General features: G+C 46.6%; 1 protein-coding gene across 3 annotated transcripts in view; it reads left to right on the plus strand.

The window, feature by feature from the left end:
- The first annotated feature begins 307 nt into the window (after window positions 1–307).
- Window positions 308–22,469, plus strand: part of znf438 (zinc finger protein 438) — a 30,657-nt gene continuing 8,495 nt past the window's right edge. Inside the window, exons 1-4 of one of the 3 annotated variants that reach the window (XM_062479696.1) lie at window positions 331–420; window positions 3,189–3,200; window positions 13,788–13,932; window positions 17,316–17,409. The gene's annotated coding sequence lies outside the window, so the exon portion shown is untranslated. Of the gene's footprint in view, window positions 421–3,188; window positions 3,201–13,787; window positions 13,933–17,315; window positions 17,410–22,469 lie in introns of all 3 variants that reach the window. The other 2 variants (XM_062479695.1, XM_062479694.1) reach the window with 2 other exon arrangements.

The following is a 22,469-nucleotide window of genomic DNA, read 5'->3' on the forward strand; positions in this document are numbered from 1 at the left end:
AACTTCTTGTCTACTGCTGACAGAATTGGAGGGTTACGTTTAGCTGCAGCTGATTGGCTACTGTCGCCTAGATAAACCAGAATTTCACGAGCCATACCATTTTACTCTAACAGGGTGAATCAAGAAATACACGATTTAAAGAAAACATGCCTCATGAAGTCTCATATACATAAACATTTTAACACCAAAAAATATAGCGTCCATTATAAATATCATTTAATGTGATGTAGTTCTACAAATAACAAAAAAGGAAAGCATTACCGGTGAGCTCGTGCTCTGACTCCCCTACAGTCTCAAGTGAAGGTACAGCTCAAAATGGTTGAAGAGAAACTGTTGTGAAGATCGACCGTTGTAGTATAATAGCAAATATGTGGCTATATGCACATTAAAGACGACATCTACACACAACTGGGGATACAGGTGAGGTAGTAGAAAATACATTGCATTAGCAAGATTCCAGAGTTAGAAAACGGAACCCAATGGGGTGCCTTAGCAATGTTATCACGATAGTCATTTCAGCCAATAGGAATCATTACAGACATAGTAGGCTTAGGCCTTTTATAATTACATGCATCTAATATCCTACAGTCATACAATTCGTAGTTGTTTTCTTTCAGTGTTTTAAAACAGTAGGCCTATGTTTAGTTTGTGCAGTACGTTTACGGGGATGTTGGACGCTGTTCACGCCAGTGGACGTCTTGTCCATTGCCACTTTCACCACACAAGTATGCAACACTCAAGCAACTGCTTACAATCATTATAGCATTTTAAATGTAATGTCTTGGTGTTCTTATTGGAAACTACTCACAATGTTTTTGGTTTTAGCAAGCTACAGGCCTATTGATAGTCGTAGTTTCATATATTAGACTTTTGTTTGGCAACATGGTCTATCATTCTCATCATTTACTTTTTTAACATTGCAGTGAAATGTGTTTACCTTCGGTAAACCGGTCATGTGCCGCAAACGCTTATTATTTGTACTCAAGAGTTTTAATAGATTTGCAGGAAAGTACGAAGAAGATTAAAGAATTAAACTATAATATAGCATCAGTGCTATTTTCTCTCGTAATAATGAAGTGTGAGGCATGCTTCAGAAGTTAAAAGACGGCTACCTTCTCCAGTTCAACTGTACACAACAGAGGCAAAAGCAGCAAATGTCAGTCAGGTGCATGGCAGGAATTGTCAACAATAACACTTAGAATGTGGAGTGGATTTTGAGATTTGCTGTGGTGAAGTTAGGCTTCACTTATTAACTGGCCTTGCAAAGAATATCACAAACAGGGTAATATAATTTTGACTACCTTAGTTGACATTTTAGTGGACTTTAGCACACGTGGTTTAACACACGCATAAAAAACGCACAGTGTGAGCTTGTACAATACAATGTGTGTGGGACCCTGATGCAACTAAATCTCACACAAACACATGGTGTGAGAGATCTGTAGGGTTTGGGTTGGCATGTGAGCTCCTTCAGTGTGGTTTCACATGTGGTCAGAGGAGGAGTGAGGGAGGACCACAGGAAAATCAAGTTGCTTATTTCACATTTTTGGTCAATGATAACTAGGCGAAGACACTATCGCGCGCTTGCTTCCAACGGAGAGGAGAGAAGTATTGCTGAATTACTCTCTTGGCTGTTTGTTTCTGTTAAGAGTCTGAAACTGGCTACCAAATACTATGTTAGGCTACAACTCCCATGATATAGTGTTGATGTAGGTTCATTTTACTCCGGAAACAGGCAGGACAGGAGGGTTGTGTAGACCTCTGGTCTTTCCTGGCATATGGATTCTTTAAGCTTCTTTGCAAGATAGATGTGTTTTCCAAAGTAAACTGTTTTACCATATCAGATGTAGGCCTAATGTATTTTCTATATTGGGGTCAGGGACTTTTGTCTTGCTTTCAAACCCGTTGTTTTTCCAGTGATGATTGTAATGCACTCCCAGAACAACATAATCCTACAATGTCACGATTCCACAGAATAAAACTTTCCACCCGAGACTAAGTTTATAATACACTTTGGCTCTTTTTCAGCCTAAAACTCTTGTTGATTTGGATTGTCCCTGTTTATTGGCATGGTATACACTCATTAGGCCAATAACTTTACCTTAACCCTTGTGTTATCTTCGGGTCATTCTGACCCATCAGTCATTGTGACCCACCTTCGTATTGCGACAGATTTACCGCATACAAAGACAAAGTGAAGCATTTTCTTTTAACAGCTAGGCTGTCTCAGACCCCCCACATTGCAAAGGTTAAAAGAAAATTATTTTAATTTGTTTTTGTATTGGGTAAAATTGGGTAAACACAACGATGGTTCGTTATGAACCTTTGGGTCATGTGACCCGAAGGCAGCACGAGGGTTAAAGACTGGATCAAAAAAGATAATGGTTGAACAATGCAGGCTATTTACCCCACAATCATAGCAACTTAACATCCTGGTCGTTCCATTGTGTACTATGGAGCGACACCTTGTCAGAGCACAGAGCAGGAGACGAGGCCCTACAAGGAAAGTCAATTTAAGTCTCAATAATGCATGGAGCTCCACATTGTGGGTGGGAATGGATGTGGTTCAGTAATGGCCTCCTCCTGGAGACAGTCTCTCTGGTGTCCTGGCTCTGTGGTGACATAGGCTAAGCTGTCCTGTGGCCATGCATGCATGCATGGCTGCAGGTAGCGTCCATCACTGAAATGGTCACACTTAATGCAGAAAAACCAACAACAAGGAAATTAGGACTCACTTCCTTGCAAACTTTGTTTTGGTGAACTGTAACGGTGCATGTGGTAATATTATGCGGTGACATGACCAGTATCATAATCTTGCATTGAACCCCACAACTTTCCATATTTGACCAGGCTGGCTGTGTAGGTACAAGCTGGGTGCTTATACTGTCCAGTCCAGGAAGGTCTCGGACAGGTCTCATGTGCTTCGTGACCTAGAATCCCATGAGGGGGATAGAGAGAAGGATACTTGAGATAAGAAAGTTTGACTAGAAAAGAGAAATGAAGATGGAAAGTCAAATACAGCCTTGAGGGGAAAAATAACAGTATTGACGCAGCTCCTTTACTCTACCCAAATGAGTTTTATTTCATTCAAGTCCATGTCTGTTAAAACATTTAATAACTTAAGGAAAGTTGGAGGGGGGAATATCTCATTTTTAATTTGTGTTTTTTTGTGTTTTGTTTTGACACAGGTCCATGCTGCGGTGAGTTTGAAGCCTTGGTCTACGTCTTGTGTGTACTACTCAGGTCCTCTTACACCAGGAGTGGGTGCGGCACGTGTGTGTGTGTGTGTCTGTGAAGGAACCACATGGAAGCCTTACTTTCATCCTCTTTTGGCTGGGCCTCCTCCCAAACCTCCCTCTCTCTCTTTCTGTGTCTTCGTCTCCCTCTCTCTATACCCCCTCACTATCCAGATTTGATTTAGGCGTCAGGCTTGCTCCCTCTCCCTTCCTCCTCTGGATCCGATTACCCTGCCATTACTCAGACGTTCCCCCAGCGCGGGTGCTCCGTGTCAGGCGCGGGGAGCCGGCTTGCCTCCCTCCCCCTTACCTACCTACCATGCACGCCTCCCCTACAGTGTCTCCCCTTCCCTCCCCACCCTGCGTCCCCCCTCGCCTCACCAACCTTTCCCTGCCCACCGTCCATCCCTGCGACTACCTCCCTGCCTCCCCCTGCCTTGCCAATCTTGCCCTTCCCACCTCCCATCCCCTGCCTGCCTCCTCCTCGCCTGCCACAGTCCTTCTTGGGGAGGAGGGGAGCAGAAACCACAGACGCCCCTGGTCAGTGGAGGTGCTCCAGTGCGCTCCAACCACAGGCTGCCTCCACAGGCTGCCTCCCAGGAAAATGACACACTCGGCTGAGCGTTGGCTAGCCCTCACTCCAGCCTCCAGCTCTCCCTCATTACGGTCTATCACAGAGCCGGGCGAGGGGCACCGGGGGACGGAATTGTTTTGAGGATTTGTGGTGTGGTCAAATATATGATTCTCCGGAACACATTGGAAAAAGATTCAAGTTCTCTTTCCTATTATGTAAACTATTCAGCAGTAGAGAGAGAGGCAGGGAACCAAGAATACTGCACCAGCAGTCAACTCAGATGCTGCTCTGCTGTGTTCACTGCGGACCACATCAAGCCGTGCACGCATCGCAACTCTGACAGAGATTTGTGGACCCCATCGTTTTATGGTTATGTAATCCTGGTCCCCCTCACAAGTAAAACGTCTTGTTAAACCCTCCACCGCCCTACCTCCATAAAAGTGAGTGATGTGGCCTGTAGACGAGGGCCTCGTCGCCGTGTGAGGGATGGACGCCAGACGCGGGCAACTCTGCTGTGTGTGGATGGGTCAAAGCATGACGCGGCAAGATTTTCGCCAGTTGGCTGATCGTTAGCACTTGATGAATGGAGGCTGGATGCAACTGTAAATCTCAGTGGAAGTGGCTGGGAGCTGGCTTCTCTCGTGTGTGCGCGTGTTTGTGCTTGTGCCTGATTGTATAGACTACAAAATATGCTAGCATGCGTTCAGCCACCAGACAGATGAGACAGAAAAGTAATCGCATAGTTATTGTACGGTAATGAGACATCTGTGATTTGAAACAGGCTAATTGTCTTGCGGGAGGGATTGTGTTCCGGTGCCTGAAGGACTGCAGGTCTGTCTGTCACAGACAAAACATGCCATCTGAGCGCTTGTTTACACCAATATGCTTCACCCCAGTCTAACTTGTTCCAGGTTCCCTGTGCCACATTGCCACAGCATCTTTGGGGATGTTTGATGTGGCTCAGTTTGGAATACGGAATATTTGGAACAATCACCAGCAGTGGTTCCTTTGTCGGGATAGATGAGTTCTCTCTCTTTTTGCGTGCTCTGTGTGCTTTTGTTAATGAAACATCTAGATTTTCTAGATTTTCACTATTGTCAAACAGACAGGTGGATACTGTTAGCAGATTGCTTGAGGGACTTGGCTAGTGTTCCTTTGAATCTAGGGAGATGCCTCTATGCCTGCATTTGGTTGTGGCAGTGGTTAATTGATGACTGTCAGTGGTTTGGATTCGTTGAAGATTATGGGTGATCACCACACTGTCTTCTTGTTTGGAGCGACAATATAGCCCTCAGATCTATAATCTGCCATTTTGGATCTGCCTTAATCCTTGCACGCACGCACACACACACACACACACACACACACACACACACACACACACACACACACACACACAGACCTGGCAATGCATTAAGGAAGGTCTTCAGCTACACCCCAGTTCTAGTTGGACATGCTAAACCTTCTACAGGCCACAAGAGACCTCTAAATTATAGCTTTTCACAACCTGAAAAAGCGCTTCAGATGTTGTAGTTTTATTTCATTTTTTGGGGTGGGACGGTGGGACGGGTTCAATGTTATGTTTTTCCTGTCTCAGAGGCAACTAAACCGCTCAAGCACACTCACGCACACAAAAGGTATGAGACCAACCTTGGCAGAGAGGTGAAACAAGCCTCAGGGTTAACGCTAAACTGCTGTAATACATTATTTGGTAGGTTTTAGAGGAAAGATAGCGAAGTTGAGCATGTACCTGTCAGAACTAACTGATTGCTCATTTCCTGTGGGGGCGGGGTGGGGACTGGGGGGGGGGGGGGGTGCAGGGTAATAGTATGCAGCTGTCTCAGCTGGACCTCACCTTTCTGTCTCCCTCCTTCCTTTCTCTCTCTCTCTCTCTCTCTCTCTCTCTCTCTCTCTCTCTCTCTCTCTCTCTCTCTCTCTCTCTCTCTCTCTCTCTCTCTCTCTCTCTCTCTCTCTCTCTCTCTCTCTCTCTCTCTCTCTCTCTCTCTCTCGTTCGTTCCCTGTCTGTATTTTTCTCTCGTTCGTTCCCTGTCTGTATTTTTCTCTCTCTCTCTCTCTCTCTCTCTCTCTCTCTCTCTCTCTCTCTCTCTCTCGTTCCTTGTCTCTGTATTTCTTTCTCTCTCTCTTTCTCTTTCGTTCTCTGTCTCTGTATTTCCCTCTCGCTCTCTCTGTCTCCCAGACCTCACTAAGCAGGGATCTATTTCCCAGAGCCATAAAGACAACACACGTGATGCTGTTTCGACACTGCCTCTCTGGGCCTTTAAGGATTCTCAGAGGCTGACGACAACCAAAGAGTTGCATTCTGGCTCCGCTCGGAGCTCAGCACTAGACCGAGCACAACTCCCAGCCTCGCCACACTCGTCCTGTCTGGATGCTGCATCAGTCACTAGCCTCACTCGTCCTGTCTGGATGCTGCATCAGTCACTAGCCTCACTCGTCCTGTCTGGATGCTGCATCAGTCACTAGCCTCACTCGTCTTGTCTGGATGCTGCATCAGTCACTAGCCTCACTCGTCCTGTCTGGATGCTGCATCAGTCACTAGCCTCACTCGTCCTGTCTGGATGCTGCATCAGTCACTAGCCTCACTCGTCCTGTCTGGATGCTGCATCAGTCACTAGCCTCACTCGTCCTGTCTGGATGCTGCATCAGTCACTAGCCTCACTCGTCCTGTCTGGATGCTGCATCAGTCACTAGCCTCACTTGTCCTGTCTGGATGCTGCATCAGTCACTAGCCTCACTCGTCATGTCTGGATGCTGCATCAGTCACTAGCCTCACTCGTCCTGTCTGGATGCTGCATCAGTCACTAGCCTCACTCGTCATGTCTGGATGCTGCATCAGTCACTAGCCTCACTCGTCATGTCTGGATGCTGCATCAGTCACTAGCCACACTTGACCAACTTCACGGTTTATGGCACGAAAGATGGTCTTTATATTTGTCCTCCACAGAAGGATGGCTTAAAAGGATTTCCCCGATGCCTATTGATCCCAGGCTACTTATACATGTCCTTATTATTCTTCCTGTGGCTGCCTTCCTACTTGATTAGCTAAATGCTCCATTGATCTAACCAGGGGATGTACATGGTATAGTACATGTTGTGAAGCAGTGAGCCTAGAAGAACCATATCAGATACAAGAACAGACAGTACGTTTTGGAATCCAAAGGCCTCTCTCCTTTATTGTAAAACGATAACCATAAATTCAGGACAGCGTGTCCCTGTGCGTGTCTGAGGTAGATTGAGGGAAATGGATGATCTGGCTGTGTATCCTATTGGAATTATGTACCAAGTTTGCTGAAGGTGAGATTTTCCCCACAAATGTCCGCAAACACGGGTTATGAATCCTTGTCACGTAAGAGGGCTAAGATGTTGGTTTCCCATAGCCTTGAGTCATGTTAATCGGTATGCAATGTTCTCCATGAGAATCACAGTTAATTAAGAATGTAATTAATATGTGTATCTGTGCACACAGAAAGAGAGAACCCAAATTGTCTACAGTATATTCAAATCAAGCTTCAAAAGGATTTCCCCTCCTTTTGGGAGAAAAGCTAAATTAAACTGTTACAATCCTTTCTTGCTGTTTTTTTCAGTGTGTCACACGGGACATTAGCTGAGAAGAGCAAGCCAATTTTACGCTGAGTCAAATCCCTCTCATGAATTCTCCCAAGGACTGTAGGTTATACGTTCGCTATGGATTTTAAAGTGAACCGAATTCATTATAATACATTTGTCACTCCAAGGACACACTTTGACCTTACCAAGACCTTTTAGAGCCAGACCATATTGTTATCTCATTTGTCTTTCCGAGATGATGAATTGACAAACTTTTGTACAACGTCCAATGAGTAGGTTAACGGCTTTAATACCAGCATACACTGCCTAAATTGATTCCTTGATGTGGTTACTTTATGTGATGGCGGGCAATAGATGTCCTGTATGTGAATGTTATTGTGTGCCGATGTTAGTGCAGTGTTGACTTCATTTTGTCTCTCTAGCACTTATAACCCTTATATGGAGCACTTCTAACATTCATTTCTGGTCTCCTTCAAACATGGATTTCTGGTCTCCTTCTCTTGGGCCATCAATACATCTTTCCCAGCAGTTTGACCTCTTCAGAATAGTCATTTGTCCTCCAGTTCATTCGTTTTCATATCCCCGTCTGTTGAAGTAATCTATACTGAATCTTTTAGTCATGCTCTCTTCAGTTCCTGAGATTCTTCTCAATTGCTTCGACCATCACTGTCTGTCATACAGACTACCTCCCTGTCACATGATAGGACGAGCCCACTAGGAGCAGTAACAGTGAGTGATGCACGTTCTCGGGTACGATTCCAGCCTGGGCCATTTCCTGCATGTCCACCCCTCTCTCTCCCTTACATTTCCTGTCTCCCAATAAAGCAGAAATGCCCTAAAATAAAAATTCCATAAGAACCACAGATTTGTTGCTACATACAGTGAGTTAAGAACACAAGCTATTCTTTAATTCATAATTATATAATAGTTGACTGTCTGTCCACAAGTACTGAAGATCAGACCCATTCCCCTATCTGTTACAGTCCCACTGTTTTCTGTTCTTCTATGGTTACGTCTGAATGCTGACAGGCTGCCCTTCACCTTCACTGTAGCAATACGTCAGATCCCGATAGTTTCCTCTTTTGCGCCTCGCGGGCAGGAAAGGGTTACTCTTCGTGTTTCCTGCCTCAATTCCCACTGCTCATGCTCTGTTCTGATTGCTTGCTTGATGTTAAACATTCCCAGGCTCCCATAACCTTTCAGCATCGCCTCCACCGGCCAAGAGCTGTCCCAGGTGAGCGGGTGGGCGAAGCGTTCCTGTTTTTTAAGGATTAAAAAAATCATCGAGGTTTTTTTCACCCCCCTTTCTTCTTTTTCGTTGGGCTGTGGAAGATGGGGGGTGGGATGTTAGGAAAGTATTATTTGGTTCTACATTCCTCAGAACCTCGGCATGGGAAAAGAGCATGTGTTCCTGTGTTCTGTTGGACTGGGAGGGTTTGAGGGTGCAGTTATGAGTGTTAGGTTTATCGATAAGTGAAGGTTTGCATCCCCAAAGGTGCCCTATGACAACAAAACGTCTTCTTGGTCTAATGGTAGATGTTTGGGTTTAACAAGCCACAGGTCAGGATTTGAACCCTACCTTGAACCCCAATAAGCTGGGCTCGTTCTCACTTAAAGTTCTCACTTGACAATATGCTCTACAGTACTGGCAACATAAACTATCTTCTTCTCTCTTCACATGATCTTCCAGATTGCCATTGTAAATGAGAATTGGTTCAAATGACTTATCTGGCTAAATAAAAAAGTAAGATACAAAAATTCACGATGCTGTTTAAGCATTCCCCTGCAGTCTGAGAAACTACATTTTATGCACCCCCAACATTTCCTCAGACCTCATTCCCACGTTTGTTTGTTTTCTCCTTCTCTCTGCATTTTTTCCCACGCCTGCTATTCCACCTCTCTGGGGAACACCTGATAGACTGACAAGTTTTTGTAGCGTTGTCATGTCCGACCCAAAAAGAACATTCACACAGTTATCAAATAAACCAAGCCTTGATTGAACAAACAGGGGTTCTATCCCTTCTGCGGAATATGGACCTGACCCAGGCATAGACCTGCCAAACCAGGCCGGGTCTATATTTAGCCCCAGCGATGCTTAGTCTAATTGCCCTCGCAGGCCTAATCATTTGCAGGCTCTGGAGCTCACAAATGACTGGGGAGGCCAGAGAATTGCTAACCTGATGTTCAGATCTGCACAGGATCTGCTGGCCTATCTAAGCCCTGCTATCCGGGAAATGGACAAATTAGACTTGTGTTCCACCTATGATTTTCTTCTTGCTTCTGTTTCGAGATTTGGTTTCATAGGTCTTCTGCTTATATTTGTTTACCCACTGATTCCAAGTTACAGTAGTTTGTGTGTCTAAAAACCAAGCTTACATTACACAAAGAAATACAATAATAATAATAGTCTTACAGAAAAAAACGAAAGAAAATATCTCAACTCAACCAGCACTGATGGAGTCTAGGATTGGGTCATCACCATAGAGTAGTTTGTGGTGATGGGCGCTGGTTGAAAAATGTTTTTTTTTCCAGCTTCTCCACCCCCCTTATTTCTGGTGCCCCTCCTGGTATTGGGTTTCTGTGTTTCCTGTGTGGTTCCTGTCCCCCAACTGGCCCTGTATAAGCTGAGGCCACATCTAGGCCAGGGTCAGGGGCCGAGGGGTTTGTGGTGAGCAGAGGTAGGGGCAGGGGGTGGCAGGCCTCCTATGCTCCAGGATGGAGAACTTCCTGACCTGACTCAGAGGTTCTTTGTGAGACCTGCGGCACTCCGGGGTCTTTCCTACCCTAACCCCTACGCTTTCCCCATCACACACCTGGGGAAACCTGAAGTGAAGAGGGGTTTTCTGATAGGGTTTGTAAAACAAGGTTCAGTGGAATAAAACAGAACCACAAAAAGGAACTGAAAAAGGAAACGTAGTCATGAGTAACATCTAAACATATTAAGAGTACAGTGGGTATTGCGCCAAGGGTTGTCTACCCCTAGCGACATCAGCAGAGAGCGAATGCGGGTTTGTCATCTTTTTAAACCCCCCGAAATTGATTCTCCTCTCCGCTCCTCATCCTAATGACGAGCTAATCCCCCTCTCCTCTTTCCCCGGCATTATAAATAGACACTCCTATTCCCTTCCTCACTTTGAAAATGACCAGGCGTGATGCATCTGCTCTTGCAGCGATCAATTCCCCGCACAGTCTGTGCAAAAAACAGGTTACCTGTGGCACGTAAGCTCAAATTCCCCTCTTCCGACAATTTCTATTCCCCCAATTAAATAAATGGCGTCGTCTGGAGAGGAAGCTAAATGAAACGTCAAAATGTAGGCGTGAAACAGTCAGGGGATTTCAAGGAATTGTTGTTGGGAGCAAGGGGAAGGGCACTGGGAGCAGCAGTAAAGGGTAAGTGGGAGTGTCAGCTGCAGGGTTTTTTAACAATATTAGAAGCCATGGGATTATTTTATAAGGCTGAGAGTTATTCATGGCCTTCCCGTGGTCATTCATCAAAGCTCATCGTGAAGCACTGTGACTGGAGCCAGTGAGGGGTCTGGTGCTCTGGCTGAATGCCACTATCCACTATCCCCAAAACCCAGCTTCTGCTCACTTACAGTTAGGTCCATAAGTATTTGGACATTGACACCATTTTCATCATTTTGGCTCTGTATACCACCACAATGGATTTGAAATGACAATCAAGATGTGCTTTAAGTGCAGACTTTCAGCTTTAATTTCATGGTATTTGCATCCAAATCAGGTGAACGGTGTAGGAATTACAATACATTTTATATGTGGCCCCCCCCTTTTTAAGGGACCAAAAGTAATTGGACAATTGGCTGCTCAGCTGTTCCATGGCCAGGTGTATGTTATTCCCTCATAAAGGGAGTTCGTTATTTCATTGACAAGGAGCAGATAAAAGGTCTAGAGTTCATTTCAAGTATGGTATTTGTGTTTGGAATCTGTTGCTGTCAACTCTCAATATGAAGTCCAAAGAGCTGTCACCATCAGTGAAGCAAGCCATCGTTAGGCTGAAAAATCAAAACAAACCTATCAGAGAGATAGCAAAAACATTAGGTGTGGCCAAATCAACTGTTTGGTACATTCTTAAAAAGAAAGAACGCACTGGTGAGCTCAGCAACACCAAAAGACCCGGAAGACCACGGAAAACAACTGTGGTGGATGACAGAAGAATTATTTCCCTGGTGAAGAAAAACCCCTTCACAACAGTTGGCCAGATCAAGAACACTCTCCAGGAGGTAGGCGTATCTGTGTCAAAGTCAACAATTAAGAGAAGACTTCACCAGAGTAAATACAGAGGGTTCACCACAAGATGTAAACCATTGGTGAGTCTCAAAAACAGGAAGACCAGATTAGAGTTTGCCAAAAAACATCTAAAAGAGCCTGTACAGTTCTGGAACAACATCCTATGGACAGATGAGACCAAGATCAACTTGTACCAGAAGGATGGGAAGAGAAGAGTATGGAGAAGGGAAGGAACTGCTCATGATCCAAAGCATACCACCTCATCAGTGAAGCATGGTGGAGGTAGTGTTATGGCGTGGGCAAGTATGGCTGTAAATGGAACTGGTTCCCTTGTATTTATCGATGATGTGACTGCTGACAAAAGCAGTAGGATGAATTCTGAAGTGTTTCGGGCAATATTATCTGCTCAGATTCAGCCAAATGCTTCAGAACTCATAGGACGGCGCTTCACAGTGCAGATGGACAATGACCCGAAGCATACTGCGAAAGCAACCAAAGAGTTTTTTAAGGCAAAGAAGTGGAATGTTCTGCAATGGCCAAGTCAATCACCTGACCTAAATCCAATTGAGCATGCATTTCGCTTGCTAGAGACAAAACTGAAGGGAAAATGCCCCAAGAACAAGCAGGAACTGAAGACAGTTGCAGTAGAGGCCTGGCAGAGCATCACCAGGGACGAAACCCAGCGTCTGGTGATGTCTATGGGTTCCAGACTTCAGGCTGTCATTGACTGCAAAGGATTTGCAACCAAGTATTAAAAGTGACAATTAGATTTATGATTATGTTAGTTTGTCCAATTATTTTTGGTCCCTTAAAAAGTGGGGGGCCACATATAAAATGTGTTGTAATTCCTACACCGTTCACCTGATTTGGATGTAAATACCCTGAAATTAAAGCTGAAAGTCTGCACTTAACCCTTGTGTTATCTTCGGGTCGTTCTGACCCATCAGTCATTGTGACCCACCGTCGTATTGCAACAACTTTACCGCATACAAAAACAAAGTGAAGCATTTTCTTTTAACCGTTGGGCTGTCTCAGACCCCCCACATTGCGAAGGTTAAAAGAAAATTATTTTTATTTGTTTTTGTATTGGGTAAAATTGGGTAAACACAACGATGGTTCGTTATGAACCTTTGGGTCATGTGACCCGAAGGCAGCACGAGGGTTAAAGCACATCTTGATTGTTTCATTTCAAATCCATTGTGGTGGTATACAGAGCCAAAATGATGAAAATTGTGTCAATGTCCAAATACTTATGGACCTAACTGTAACCCACAGAGTTTCTAGATCTCAGGCTCACCAACCAGAGCCTTGGGTTTCAACCCGAGGTTGTAGTTTTGTGATGATCACTCAGTTAGATTAACGCTAAAGCCACATTCTTACTCACAAAATCCAGTATGCAAATGAAAAGCTCTACTTACTGTAAAACTGATTTAAAATTATTCTCACTTCTCCCACTTCTCTTTGTCTCCCTGGAAGGAGATTCTATCTTCTATCATTTGGGTCATACTTTCATATCTGCAGACGGGGGGGGACCAGTGTATGTTTATCCCCGACCCCTGAAATTGAATTTACTGTACAGCATGTAGGCTTCCAGCCTAAAACCTACCAGCCTCTACTTTTGATAGGTATGTGTTGACAGGATGTTGATACAGTCTCAAGTCATATGGAAAAGAAACGGCTATATGTTTTTTGCATTTGAAATTAGAAAGGATAGGTTTCTGAGAAACACAGACACAAATTAATCCCTTTACTTGTGCACGCACACACGCTCTTTGTATATTAGCCAGTGGGCAGGCTGAGGAGAGTCTGGCAGCGTGTATGGTCTCTGTGTTTGGGTGATAGTGTTGTTCCTTGGAGGCTTGAGCACGAGGGATAACCAACCAGGACCAGTCCACAGTCTGATCTCTGGCCAGCCCCTAATGAGCCAAGGCCCACACTGCCAGAATGGGAGAGGATGAAGATACACTCCCGGTCAAGTACATTGTTAGTCTAGTAACATTTGAGTTTGAAAGTTAATCTCTTGTCTTTTGGCATCCGTCGAAGCTTGGATGAAGCCACAGAGGAGGAAGACACCTTGTGCCTGCCAGTTTATCTGTGTCTGCCTCTCCTTCTCTCTCCCCCTCTCATCCTCTGCTCCACAGGGCTAGGTTGTTACTGTTAGTCCCGGGGAACCTTGAGGGTCTCTGTGGGATCAATTTAAAGGGAAGCACTCGTCTCTCCTCCTCCTCCTCTCCTTGGCCCTCTCGACTGATTGAGGCCCTCGCCAGGAACACGCTACCTTTTGATGTAACCACCCCCCTTCCCCCTCCACACACCCTACGCAGCCCCTTTAAGTTCGTCAGAGCCCGGCTCTCATAGTTTCATCTTGGTCTCATCCAATTTGTTTTTTGTGCCACTTCTTGAGAAAGTGTGTGTGCGTGTGTGTGTGCGCACCTTGGAGAGAGACAGAGAAAAGTTCTTTTGACAAACCCCATTGGGGGTACATTTTCTAGTGCTTGGGAGATACTCCTGTTTCTTTGATGGTGATAGTGTATCTGTTCAGGTTAACATAGCCATGACTGCTCCAAATGCAGCTTGCTGGTCGACACGCCACTCCGATGCATTATTCACAGAGACTCCGACCAGCCCTCCTCCGAGCCACGCAGAGCGACGGTTTGGTCAGACAGAACCAGTGACTCTGCAGTGCTGAGGGAGCAAAGCAGCCTGAAACCAGACACAGTTCCAGACCGCTGTACAACAGCAGACTTAGGGCTGCCTCTCTGTGTTGGGTTACTGTGGTTGAGTCCCGCAGCAGGGCATGTTTGGTAGTGTAATCCTGGGAGGGTGGAGGGGGTCGATGTTTGGACTGGAGCCAAGCGGGGTCTCCTACCCGTCTTCGTCAGGGGTCACAGGAGGTTGAGGCAACTTCTTTTTTTGTCTTTTTTTTTTTTTTTTTGTGACGTACCTTGGTGACCTCAGGGGAATACTCTGGATTAAAATTCCTGATGTAAATTTAGCCAAACTAGGTCAAATTGGTTGTTTTACATAAACAGAGATAGAAAAGTCAATGTCCAGATGTCAATTTTTATTTGCAGCTGCCACAGCCCAGAAAGGAACTTTCTTCCTGAGTACCTCAGCCACAAAGTAGCAAGCAAGCTCTCATAAGGTCGCACTGTGACCCTGTTTGCAAGGTTAATAAAGTAACTTAACCTTAAGGTTTTGGACGTGAGTGAGAGTGTGTTTTGGAAAAGGAGCACCCTTGACTACAGGCCCATAATGATGACATCACTGCAGAGCACTAATTGAGGTTTAATACTAGAGCAGAGAATGTAAAGGGGTGTAATTTTCGTTCTTTACCCTGAAATAGAGACGACAGCTTTTCATGTGGCCCGGGTTAATTCTGGATCCGTGCACAGCTGCGCGTCATTACAAACAAACACCTTGCATTTTGTTCTTCTCGGCCTAGGCTTGGGCCTTCAATCAAGTAGGGGAGGTGCTTGACAATATGGCCACCATTCTGGTTTTTGTAAGGAAGAAAGTAAGGCAAAGTCAAAGTCTATTTTTCATGGAATTTGCCTTTTCTTTTGTCTCGGATGTCATTTTTTCTGTCTTACATCCATGGGGAAAATGGCCTTAGCACTACATACTCCCTTTATAAAACTACAAAAAAAATCATCCTCCCCTTTCTTTATCTTACAGGAAACAAGGAACAACAAGCACTGTCCAATTCCAAATTGATGTAGAATATGCCGTTACTACCTTCCGGACAAAAACAGGGCGGAGTCCAGAGTTTACGGGCTAGCGAGCAAAAAACATGTCCCAGATAGCATAAGCACTGTGCAGTATGTCGAATGGCATTTATGCGTCATTATGAATACATCCAGGCTAGCGCCTTGCGGTTTAATGACATTCAGCCATTCAGGCAGGAAAACACACAGGGCCTGGCAGGCTAGCCTGCTCTTTATCCCCCTGCTATATCAGCGCCTGTATAAACAGCACAGCACTGTTTGAAGTGGAAAGCTTTAATCACAAGCGTAATCATTTACATTGCTAGGTGGTTACCTTCCCAGCCCTGGCGATGGCAACAGCCCAGCCAATGTAAATGCCAAGGCTGTGGGGAGATGAACCAACCTGATAGCAGGAGAGCAAAAAGTCAGATTAATGTAGCCTGTACATTTTAGGGCCAACTTAACCTTTTTAGCCGTGCAACATTCTGCTGTTCCCTTTGATTGTGCAAGCTTGTGAGGGTTTGGGTTGCTGCTGAGAGGGACTTAGACTTAGCATAGAGAGCCCGTGGATCAGGTGTGTGTGTGTGTGTGTGTGTGTGTGTGTGTGTGTGTGTGTGTGTGTGTGTGTGTGTGTGTGTGTGTGTGCGTGTGTGTGTGTGTGTGTGTGAATGAGATCAGCCTCGAGGAGTAGCTTTCATAATTCAAAGTCCTGCTTTGGGCTTTGGTCACTCAAAAAAAAAGTGTTGCATATAGTCTGTTCTGCTGATGATTGGGCCTTAGTGTGTGTGTGTACACACACACACACTAAGGCCCAATCCACCTGTAACAGCCCCATTAGTCTCTGCGTAGACCAAAGCCTGTTATCTCCAGTCCCAGTCCTGGGTGTTTAATGAGCACTGTCACAGGGAGAACATAAAGAGCAGTCGCCTGGGGGCCTTCACTGAGAGAGCTGACACAGTGGGCAGGGGGTGGAAGATCTCTCTGTTGGAGGAATCTTTAGTCGTGACGTTTCTTCATGAATTAGCCTACCCTTGTTGTTGTTGTTGCGTATTTGCCTCTACGCAGGCCTCTAGTTTGTGTTGCTGGGTAAGCATACCATCACGCTTGGCATCGCAAAACACACAGCCAGGGTCCTCTGCTGTCCAGAGAAGTCATCACGCTGCCTGTCTAACAGGAGTCGAGGCCGGCAGGGGGCCCAGCGCTGCCTTCCAGCATGGCATGTACACGCCCTCCCCCTCCTCACCTCCACCCGCTCCACCCCTCTTGTTTTCTGACTACCGCCGTATTCTGCTTATTCTATGAATATGCACACAAATAAAACCCTGCTCTGCTGTGTGTGTGAGTGTGTGTGCTGTGCTCTCCTGCCATGGAGGTGTCTGGGTATGTCCCCCACCTGGCCTAGCACTGGGAGAGACCCCAGGTGCGCCGGGGGTTAACAGAGTCGCAGCTGAACCACAACACCGCTTCCCTTCTACTCTCTCTCTCTGCGTGTCTCACCCCCCCCCCCCCCCCAGACTCTTCGCTCTGGAGGTGCTCTAACAAGCTTGTTGGAAGAGGATAAGGCGTGTTCGATGAATAATTCACACCCGAGAGCTCTCTCTTTATTTATTGAAATATAGTGAAAGCTGACAGGCCACCCCCGCCCCCCCCCCCAAAAGACCAGACTGTTAGCTAAACGAGGCGGTGCTCTGGCTAATGTGAGACCAAGTGACAGGCGCTTAGTGTGTGTTTGAGTGTCTTTTTATGCCGTTTGTTGGCTATGTTTCTGTGTGTGTGTGAGAGATGCACACAACACAGAGGATGAGACGGTGTGTGGTAATCATGTTGAATCATTTGTCGCTGTGCCTGCAACCATGTTCAGCTGTTCAGCTCACATACTCGTACACACACACATACACAGTAACACAAATATTGCATAGGATGTTTCACACTGTAATGACGTGTTCTTCTTGTGTGTTCCAGGGGACTGTGGAGGGACAGGACCACACCCCCATCACCGCCCCAGAGGGGAGGAGACACGACTGAAGGAGGAGCCAGGGAGGGAATCATCCAATAGGTAATAAGACAGCGTTGCCTGAATGAGGGGGGCACTAATGAGAGTGTTTGCGATACCAATCCTGGGCTTGCATATCCGCTCTCCAGGGATGAGAGATGGGACTCTGGGCTGGGTCTGTTCTGTGGTGCTTCTCTCCTCTTCCATATCTAATTTTCACTTCCTGTTTACAGAGCAGAAGGGCGACAAACAAAGTGTGTATCTTCTCATCCTCATACTTCCTCTCGTCCTGATCCTCCTCCTCCCTCTCCTCTACGGCCCCCTCCTCTCCCTCTCTCCCACGGGGGAGTCAAATCCCAGCGCTCACGTTGACCTCATTATAAATATAGCTCACCCAGCCAGCCATCTTCGTTTCTTATCATTTCTCACTCTTACTCAACCCTTTTCCTACCCATCATATGTACAGGGTACAGCACATTCGCAAGCCCCACCCCGAGAGTAACTGTCATCAACCATTACTAGTAAGCTGCCTCTCTGTCGTTGAGCCCACCTGAAAGCCACATTAGCACCGATGCTAAGTGTGTGTGAGCTAGTCTAATCTTCCCCCACAGTCCTTAATCCTGTATAGTCGTTACCACAGACACCAACCTTCGCATCCCTAGCTCCGTCCCCTCCTGCAGGGGCATGTGTGTTTGCGTGCGTGTGGTGTGTGTGTGCACCTCATTCTGTGTGTTTCAATGTTTTGCCAGTTCTCCTGGTGTGTGTGCGTGTAGTGCTGTGTCTCCCCCCCGTCTCTCTCCTTCTCTCTCTCTCTTTCTCTCTTGCTCTCTCTGTGTGTGTGTGTGTGTGTGTGTGTGCAGAGAAGGGGTGGGATACCCTATCAAAGTGTGTGGGGGTACGGTGAGTAAAGCTTGGTTAATGGAACAGCATCAGTGGAGGTAACTACAGTAATTACCAGCATGGTCTCTTTGATCCCAGCCAGACAATGTTCCTCTAGTCCATCAAAAGACACCAGAGCAGCTGCTCAATTAGCGCAGTAACCTTTCCAACTCCGCACAGGAGACAGCCACTCTCTCACCTTTCTTTCTTTACTCCTGGAATGTGCATGTGTGTGTACGTGTGTATGGGGGAGGGAAGGAGGATTGAACTGGATTTGTGTGTGTGTGTGTGTGTGTGTGTTGGAAGGGAGTGCCCTTGTGAAAGTGTGTGTATTTGCCCCAAACTCCCTAAGCTAGTACCTTTCACATTCTCACCTGATTATCCCCCACAAAGCTAGCCCCCCTAGCTTGCTAACACCACCTTGCAATGACTCACTCTCAGATTCTCCGGCTCCCTACATAGGAGGAGAACTTAGGTATACACTTCTTTGATTTAGCAACCAGGTTTCACTCATTAAACCTTCCTGCACATGGCAGGTGTTTTTCTTAGTGCTAATCGTTAGCTAAGCTACAGTGCTAGGAGCTAGTCACCATTAGCTAGCTAATGCTGGACTCTAGAGGCTTGTCCTTCACTTCAAAGCGAAACTGAAGTGAGGGAGACTCGCAAAGCCGTTCTGTCCTTCACCACCAGACTGATAGAAGTGCCCTTGGTTTGGTCTCCCCTTTCTCTTTCTTTCCCTATCACCCCCCCCCCCCCCCCCCCGTTCCTCTCTACTTATTTGTGTCTGCTCTCGTCCCTGAACCTGCTCTCATTAGCATTACAGAGCTGTTTATTTACTCAGGTACTGAGAGTGGGAGGGGAAGAGACTGAGAGGAAAAGACAGGGGTGGAAGAAGAGAGTCCCGATGGGAGAGGGAGGGAGGGATGGAGGGAGAGTAACAGTGGCTGGATCGATAAGGCCAGAGGAAGAAAGGGAGAGGGTGCACAAATAAAGGAGGAACAAGGAAGGAAACAGAAATACAGGTTGTGAAGTGACCAGATACTTTGAGAGGTGGACAGACAATTCAGAGGCAAGATGGAGAAGTTCACCACATCTCCGCGTGCCAGCATTTCATCTGCCAAGCCAAGCGCCTAAAATAAGCCACCAGATTCCTTCTGTCGTCCCCTCCGAGGACCAGGAGGCCTCCCCGAGCGCAGCACTATCATTAAGGCAGGTGTTTTCATAGGGTACCGAGTCAGGGTTGTGGTGGTGCCCCTCCCCCTACACACCGGCAGTAATTGTGCGTGAGAGAGCGTGAGAGAGCGTGAGAGAGCGTGAGAGAGCGTGAGAGAGCGTGAGAGAGCGAGAGCGAGAGCGAGAGCGAGAGCGAGAGCGAGAGCGAGAGCGAGAGCGAGAGAGAGAGAGAGAGAGAGAGAGAGAGAGAGAGAGAGAGAGAGAGAGAGAGAGAGAGAGAGAGAGAGAGAGAGAGAGAGAGAGAGAGAGAGAGAGAGAGAGAGAGAGAGAGAGAGAGAGAGAGAGAGAGAGAGAGAGAGAGAGAGAGAGAGAGAGAGAGAGAGAGAGAGAGAGAGAGAGAGAGAGAGAGAGAGAGGCTGCTTGTGTAATGTGAATGAAAGCGAGGTTGTGTGGGGAGGGTCGTAGAGAAGGTTAGAGAAGCTTATTTTACCAGAAGAATGGTAATATTCTTATGTAATCACCCTCTCCTATATAGTTCCTGAACTCTGATTCAAGTGTATGCCGTGTTTCTATAGATGTAAACACACAGGCACACGTCTTACCTCATCCTCTCTTTTTTCATTGACAACTGACACCTCGTCTGACCTATTGTCCTGCTCCAAATATCAAAGCAAGGGAAAGGTCAGACAGTGGTTTAGTGTGGAAGACTGGAGGATGACTAACACACACCCTACCTCAGGGCCACCTACACACACACACACACCCTCACTCCACGTCACCTCTGCTATTTCTCTGCCTTCTAACCTAGAGGTGACAGCCACATCATCTAGGCCCAGTGACAGACAGGGCCCCCATTGCACTGTGTGTGTGTGTGACGGACTTCTGTCCCTCTGAGGATGATTGAAGCAGTGCCAGTGCCAGGTAGATGACACACAACCTTGTCATCTGCACCTGGGGGCAGAGGTCAGAGGTTGGCTTCACAGCATCCTGCTTCCTGGAGGAAATGACTCCACACGCCCACACGCAGTTGAATTGTGGAAGCGGTACAGAGTAGAGTTGTGGTCCTCAGTTCAAATTGTTTTCCCACTCCTCCAGTTTTAACACCGTTGCACACACCAGAACATTTCAGCACATTCCTTTAAATACCCTTTGTACTTTTTTCCTCCTCATTTACCAGCTTTATTAACTCTGTGTTGCTTGACAAAGCAGCAGCTTGAACACAGGTATTTCTGTATTCCAAATGCTCAGTTTTCTCCTCCTGCGGTGAGATTTCAGTATCGATTCATCATCCTCATTCATGCCTTTGCTGAAGGCTGATAATTGGAATGGATTTCTCTCTCATTGATCTGCTCAAGTGACAGCACATGACATACGGGCTGTGTGTGTGTGTATTTGCATGTGTGTGTCTTTGTAAACGTGCTCCTTCCTTCGTGGGGGCGTCTCTCCTCCTGGCTCCGTGGAGGTTATACACAGCCCTGGGGATCAAACAAGGAGTTCTGCAAACACTGATTTCATTTTCTCCCTGACCGCCCGCGCTCCTGAGAGAGACTGTACAGCTCCTAGTGCACACGCACGCGCACGCACACACACACACACACACACACACACAGGAATTCACAAGCACACTATCTTTCTCCCTCTTCGCCTGCCTCTATCTCTTTTTCACACACACTCACACACCTTTCCGAATCCATTCCCATCTTCCGACAGGAAAATGAGTGCTTAGAATAAATACAGGAAGAAGCAATCGAGCCCAGATAACACAGGGCACATCCACGAAGGAAAGCAATCTGACCTGTCCCATTGAGTCCTAGTGTTTGGCCGAGTGTTGTGATAGTGAAGCTGTTCAGCAGCGTCCTGTGGTTTGTCCTGATGGATACAACAGTGCTCCGTCAACTCTGTCTACACTGCACCCTCCCTTACCTCTACACACACACACACAGCTCTTAGAAGGTTGTGCGTGTGTGTGTGTGTGTGTGAGGAGTGTGTGTGTGTGTCTGCTTGATGCGCAGCCTGATGGCCATGACCCCAGTGGCTCTTCTTCTTATCTAGCAGAGATCCTGGGCTTTTATCAGTACCAAACTCTGGAGGGTGGGGTCGTCTATGTTGGGGTTTATTCTGGCCCTGCTTGGACACACACACACACACACACAGTCGCTCACTCACACTCCATTCCAGACCCCCCTCCATCTCCCCCTCTATCTTTGAGCCCCAGATGAGCGGTGCTCTCGCCTCCAGGCAAGATAACAGGCCCGTCTCTCACTTCCTGTGGCAGCGCTCTCTCTTTCTCTCTGGCTTTCCCTCTTCCTCTCTCTCTCTGTATCTGTCGTCTTTCTTTGTTTTTCATCCTCCTTCTCTTTACCAAACCTGTTTGTCTTTTTCTGTATTTGAAGATTTGTTTGTTCTTGCGTTTTTTTTTTTTTTTTTTATGTACTCCAAGGAAAAGCTGTGCTCCCCACCCTGTATTTCAGAGAAGAACAAGCCCTATCGCATCATCAGCATTTGTCCACTTATTGGTCCAGTGGTCTATGTAGCCAGTAGTGTAGAGGGAGTGGAAGTCTCACCAGTGAACTTTTCACACAGATGCCGTGACTTGGAAAGACCGGACGTTTTTGGGACCAAGCGTTAAATAGTTTGGAGCTAAACCCTCCATACCCCATCCCACCCATGAAAGTGCAGTGAAAACGGGAGCTTGACTGTGTGATGGGCACTACTGCCACAAGGTGTGTGTCTTTGTCATGAATACGCCGTTAATGACACAGAAAGTTAAAATGCCACTGCCGCTGTCCTACATGCTGATCACAGTCGTGGTGTTAGACTGCGATTTGTTTTCCTGCTTTGGTGTCTTTTGACCTATTGACCGCTGTCGTTCTTTCCCAGCATCCTCCTTGCTGCATTCCGTTCCATGTGACTGCATGGGGCCGTCCTGGATGTCCGCTAGTCACCTCCAACCCCTGGTACTAACGCAAACACCAGGCCTCACCTTTAACCTCTGTGCTTACCTGCTAATCTGGGCTGTGTGTGTGGACTCATGTGCCCTCTGTCTCTTCATGCTAAGACTATAGTCTCTC

This window comes from Osmerus eperlanus, chromosome 15, assembly GCF_963692335.1.
Source record: "Osmerus eperlanus chromosome 15, fOsmEpe2.1, whole genome shotgun sequence".
Classification (NCBI taxonomy): domain Eukaryota; kingdom Metazoa; phylum Chordata; class Actinopteri; order Osmeriformes; family Osmeridae; genus Osmerus; species Osmerus eperlanus.